At 39.9% G+C, this 6249-nt stretch overlaps 1 protein-coding gene across 1 annotated transcript in view; it reads right to left on the bottom strand.

Moving 5' to 3' along the window:
* Positions 1-6249, bottom strand: part of tsnare1 (T-SNARE Domain Containing 1) — a 187238-nt gene that overhangs the window by 119149 nt on the left and 61840 nt on the right. The gene's annotated exons all lie outside the window — the stretch shown is intronic.

Genomic DNA, 6249 nt, shown 5'->3' on the forward strand with positions numbered 1-6249 from the left:
ACACGCTTTGTCCACCTTTCATTTACCATGATGGATGGGTATCTGGTGTGCATGCTCCAGTGGAGGTGGCCATGCCTGTCAAAGGATGGGCTTGGATGGGGGTATGACCAAAGTGTACGTGTTCAGTACTAGGATCCCACTAGGATATTCTTACTTGGCACGGTCTTATAAAAAAAATTATATATAAATAAAATATATTGACCACATCCCAACACTAAATCTACCTTTACCATGAGGTATCTCTCACTGGTTCTGTTATTTGTGTAGCATGTTTGTATTTCTTTGAATATATTGTGATGATACTGGATGAGTGTTGAGGGTCGTGCAGACTCTGTGCACTGCATTTTTTATATATATATTAAAGAATGAATTATATGAGGTTAATACGTGGTTGGTGGATGGATAGATTTACAGTACATTCAAATGCATACTAGGTTAAATACTAGTTTAAGGTCAACATTAAATCCACTTTTTCAAGCTAATAAATTACATTTGGGCGGTGATGGCGCAATGGATAAGACACATGCCGTTGGTGTGAGAGACTTGGGTTCAATCCCCCACTGTGACCCATCCACCATTGTGTCCCTGAGCAAGACACTTAACCCCTAGTTGCTCCAAAGGCGTGCGACCTCTGACATGTATAGCAATTGTAGGTCGCTTTGGATAAAAGCGTCAGCTAAATGAATAAATGTAAACATGTAAAGTCACTCATTCATGTCCTCTATTCAGTCACTCTGCACCTCTGCTTCTTCCCTGTTAAGCTAAGAGGTAAACATCTTAAAAACACTTCCTTCGTGGAGATTCGGGGGTGGGGTCTGAAGTTACGGTTTTTGCTTTCAGTTTTTGTCCACAAGAAACAGTTCAGGCTGCAACTAAAGAAACGCGGGCCGTTACTGGCTCGTTATGACGTTAAAACGAGAGTTACATAATGTATTACGGTTCCATAAATTATGGGTGACCGCCAGATGTAACATCTAGGCATTCTAACATCTGAAAGGCTGGTGCGTCAGTGGCCACAGGGAACCACAAGGGAAGGTGGAACGTGTTTGTCAGGGTTCAAATGCATTTTGTTTATTTGTGAAGGGGGCATGTTCAAGCTAAAACAGGGTGTTAAGCATGACATTCATTTTTATCATTGATTGATTGTATTTTGTAATGATGTAATGAACCTTAAACTTTAACCAAATTGTTTAAATGGCTGCCATTGAAGGTCCTGTCTAACGAAAATGTTTTGCTCTGCTAGACACAGCTGGATGGTAATGTCTATCAACGAATTTGTTGGCACAACCCTTTTATCCACAGCAAAGGATCTGTGGCTAGATTGCCATTTAATTAGGTATTAGATATTCATGGTTCCCAGAGTGTGATTCTTAATTATTTGGTGAACGCTTGATCTTTTTGCGGTGCCACTACCAGGTCATGTCAAGGATGTACATTTTAAATGGAAACACAAGAGATCAAAGTACTAGTGTGATTTGGGTCACTATTGACTTCATAAAAGGTAAAGTCCACTGTTCCACTGCTGTTCTCTCTCCTCCCAGGGTATGTGAAAATGCCAGCCTGATGGAGTGAACACAGTGGACAGTGGATCTGCATAAAGTACTGCTACATAAGACCTGACACGGGGCTGTTATGAGAGATTATGCATGTCTGAAAAGCAGTGCAAAAGAAAAAAAATGATTTTATTATTGCTGAACTTAAAATACTGGTTGAAGAGAAAAACTTGGAACTGCATCCATCCTACAAGGAAATAGCTGATGTGAGGAAAAAATAGTTTAGAAGCCTGATTTCAGCTCAACAAAAATATCAGTGATTGAATGACTTCTAAAAAATGTATCAGTGTATTATTCAACTCCTTTCACTAAATTATTTCTTGTTTCTGTAAACAGATAACATGACGGCTTACTTATTACTGGCTGCTTCAATCATTGTGCTGGACTGGAGCTGCTGTGAGCCATCAAAGGTCTGTAAGGGACCACACAGAACCTAAAGCTAAAGTTGTGTGGGGGGAAAAATAGGATTGTTGCGCTCCCATCTTGTGTTGTGTGGAACTTGTGATTTAAAATATAACATTGCTTTAACGGAGCTCTATTTATAGTCTCTCTCCCTTGTTTGTGTCTGTTAAAACATTGCAGCAGACATTACACCTGCTTTTCCCAGATGTGATTTCCTCTGCAGTGGTCAGTCTGCAGTGATTAATCACTATCACGGCTACTCATATAAAAGACTATTCCTTCCTCCCATATTTTGCTCCTTTACAAAGTAAATATTGCATGCAATTTTCAGTGGAGCTGCCTTTCTTTTATTTTACCTGTGTACAACCTTAGTGCAGTCCTTTGGTAAATAAGGACAAACACAACTTGACTGCTCCTAAAAACAGGTTGCAAATCTGTAGTAAATATCTCCCAAGGTGAGCTGCTACAGATATTTTCATAGGCTACTTTTACAGGTGTTGAGTCTATTCAGTTGCTGAGGCAGAAACTCCTCTTCCAAATCAACCAAGAGCAAAGTCCAGTAAAGAGTGGAGCGCCTGCAAAATAATACTACTGTGCACAGGCACATCCACAGCTACAAGGCTCTCCTGCAGTCTCCTCCTGTCTCTACTCTTACCTCCTCTTTCCTCATTCACAGAATATACAATTGGAAAACATGAATTAAAGTATCAAGCACAGCATTGCAAATAGTCTGTGGAATAACTATAGACAGTGTATCATGACTACTACTGTGCTAATTTCATAACATTTTAGGATATTAAATCTACCCTCATCCAAAGATCCTCTGTTTTGTATACATTTTATCCCTTTGACAAATGGGTGAAAACTGTATGCCATTGTTACACAATCCTTTTCCAGTGGAGTAACATCATTTTTTACATCAGAACCCACAACACATAATCTGCACTTATGATTTCATGCTCATTTCACAAACTCCCTGGAAGGTTGAGGGATCCATAGAGGGTTATTTCACAACCAGTGTTTGGTAAATGGCTTGGATCATCTCAGCAGCCTTTTATCTTTTCACACTTGAAACTTTTCTCTCACATTAATATGTCGACACTTTAACATGCTCATATCAGCATGCCACTTCAAAGCTGTACTGATATGCACTGCCTTCAGAAAATCACTCTTGACAAATTCAGTCTCTCTGTGGTTTGAGCAGTGTGTCTGATACAGTCATAACTTAGATTTTGTCCTTTATAATGTCCCTGCGGAGGCATTTTGGAAATGCTTATGAGTGGTGTGAGAAAAAGACATTTTATTTTAAATGTTAATAAGACTTAGAGGCCACAGCTAAATGGCTAAATGCTAATATCAACATGCTAGAATGATTACAATGACAGTATTAACATCATGATGTTGGTCACATCTTAATTTAGCTTTTCAGCATGGAAATCTTTGTTAATTTTCATTAAACAGTGTGTTCATGTCAGCTTTTGGAGAGGAGCAAAACAAAGCATCCTGACTGGCATGGGGTGTGCACGGCCCAGGACCAGAGGGCTCTGCAGTGGGTGATTAAAACTGCTCAGGAGATCATTGGTACCCATCTCCAGAGCATCAGTGATATCGGTGAGTTGAGGTGTCTACGCAGAGCCCAAAGGATCCTAAAGGACAGTACCCACCCAGCCACAGCCTGCTCACCTTGCTGCCTTCTGGGAAGAGATATAGAAGTTTCTGCTGCCGCACCACCAGACTGCAGAGCAGCTTTTCCCCCCAAGCTATCAGACTCTTAAACTCTAATTCATCCTCAGCACTGCTTCAGTGATGATAGTTTATTTCTGTTTACCATTTTCCATAATTGATTCTTTATTAATGTATATTGTCTGCCATGTAGCAGAAGGGAGTTACATAACTCAATTTCACTCTATAACTTCTTATATTGTGACAATAAACCTACCTACCTACCAAAAAAATAAAATAAAAAAGAATGTCTTAAATATCCAAGTTTTCACTTAATAACTAATATCGAATAGTTGTGAAGACATTTCACCAAATCACAAATATCAGCCCTATAAAGTAACTACTTTGCTAAGGTTAGCGGAGCTTCGTCATCGTAGTACCAACAATATCCACGTGGTTAAGATTCATGAACAAATAATATACATACATGCAGTATCTCACAAAAGTGAGTACACCCGTCACATTTGTGTAAATATTTGATTATATCCTTTCATGTGACAACACTGAAGAAATGACACTTTGCTCCAATGTAAAGTAGTGAGTGTCCAGCTTGTATAACAGTGTAAATTTGCTGTCCCCTCAAAATGTCTAAACCGCTGGAAACAAAAGTGAGGACACCCCTCCATGACGACATCACGGAGCTGGTGGATGTTAGAGACCTTGCGCTCCTCCACCTTCAGTTTGAGGACGTCCCACAGATGCTCAGTAGGGTTCAGGTCTGGAGACACGCTTGGCCAGTCCGTCACCTTTACCCTCAGCTTCAATAGCGAGGCAGCGGTCGTCTTGGAGGTGTGTTTGGGGTCGTTATCATGTTGGAATACTGCCCTGCGGTCCGAAGGGAGGGGATCCTGCTCTGCTTCAGTACGTCACAGTACATGTTGGCATTCATGGTTCTCCAGTGAACTGTAGCTCCCCAGTGCCGGCAGCACTCATGCAGCCCCAGACCAGGACACTCCCATCCCATCAGTCGGAACCAAAGTGGTGGACAGACCCATCAGCATCGCCATAGTTCCATTGCATGCATGGCTAAAAATACATGGATTTGTCTACAGGTCCTTACATGGCTGCAGACTCTTCACACTAGTCATTGTTAAGTATGTTGACATTTTGAATGTAGTTAATCTTTGCTAAAAACTCTTTATATACTACAGAATTGGGTGATTTAAAATTTGAAAAACTACAGAATTTTTTTTTTTATCAATTAATCTAATTGGCCTTATTGTTTATTGTCTTTTTAATTTTTTTAAAGAATGGTGTATCAAAACAGTTGACAATTTAACTGGGAATGCAATATTTGCAATATTTGCTTTGCTTTATAAGTCCTTGATAGGATTTTTAGTTCTCAGCATTTGCTCTACATACAGTTTCATAGCTGTCAAAATAAGAAATAAGTGTCTAAAGTGGAATAAGAAAAAAGAAAGCCCTAGGGCAGAGACTCATTTTGCATATTCCCAGTTGCCAATGATAAAGCCCAGTGAACTGATTATAGATGATGATCAGTTTGGCAGTGTGGTTGATTTTCTTTTTCGCCTTTTTAAGCACTGAATAATCAATACAAAGTGCTCATACTATAATGAGTGACTCCTGAGTAGACCGGGGGATGAATTACCATCATGCCCTCACAGAGTAGCTTGTCGATAGCACAAATGTGCTATCTGCAACATGTTCAATTATACACTCAAATCAGAGAGGGACTTAATCAAGAGCTCCCATCTCATTAAGCCTGAGGTCAGTGGCTGTCTCTCCTCAGTGAGGGGGGACAGATTTTACTCTTCCTAAAAATATGAAAATTAGCCACTGAGCAGCTGACTGAGAGAATGAGAACCTGGCCTGATCCCAACAGCTGGCACTGCAGGTGGAGCCGACATGGTTTGATTTTTGTCCTCAGTAGGATTTGACCAATATCCATACCTAGAGTCTGTAAGAATAAGCCAATCTTAGCAGCTCACCCTGAAAACTAAACCCGTTTGGAGTAAATCAGAGCATTTAGTTCAGTTAGTTTCTGGTTTACATTCCTTTGTCAAAAGGACAAGAAGTGACAACAATGTGTCGTTACCTCAACTGAGAGTAACAGAGATCTCTTGAACATCTTAATAAATATCCTCAAAAAGGCATATAAGATGCTTTATTAGATGCCATTAGACTTGTGAAATGGTCAGTTTACCTTGTGTATAGATTGATAAATACCTTGTGAGACTCTTTTTTTATCAACATATATTTGTATTTTTCGCCTTATGTATGTGTCATATATAGTTGTTTTAATCAAGGTTTATTAGGGAGTGTTACGGCTGTATGTATTTCCCTGTGCTGTGTCCATGTTTTCTGTCTTTCAGTTCTGTTCTGGGAGTGCTCCAGCTAATTACCGAATAAGGTCCACCTGGCCTTTGAAGGCGGGCTTTAAAAGCTGCTGTGCAAGTGTCAGGAGGGGACCCTTCTTGATTTGGTACTGCTAGCCTTGCTGCTTCCCAGCTGGGGCATTTTTGTATTGTGTTTTTGGTGTTCTTAATTTATTGTCTAGTTATGTTAATAAATTCACTTGATTTGGTTGTTTTAAAGGTGTTTATTTGTGTTG

This window comes from Micropterus dolomieu, linkage group LG03 (genome assembly GCF_021292245.1).
Source record: "Micropterus dolomieu isolate WLL.071019.BEF.003 ecotype Adirondacks linkage group LG03, ASM2129224v1, whole genome shotgun sequence".
Lineage (NCBI taxonomy): Eukaryota > Metazoa > Chordata > Actinopteri > Centrarchiformes > Centrarchidae > Micropterus > Micropterus dolomieu.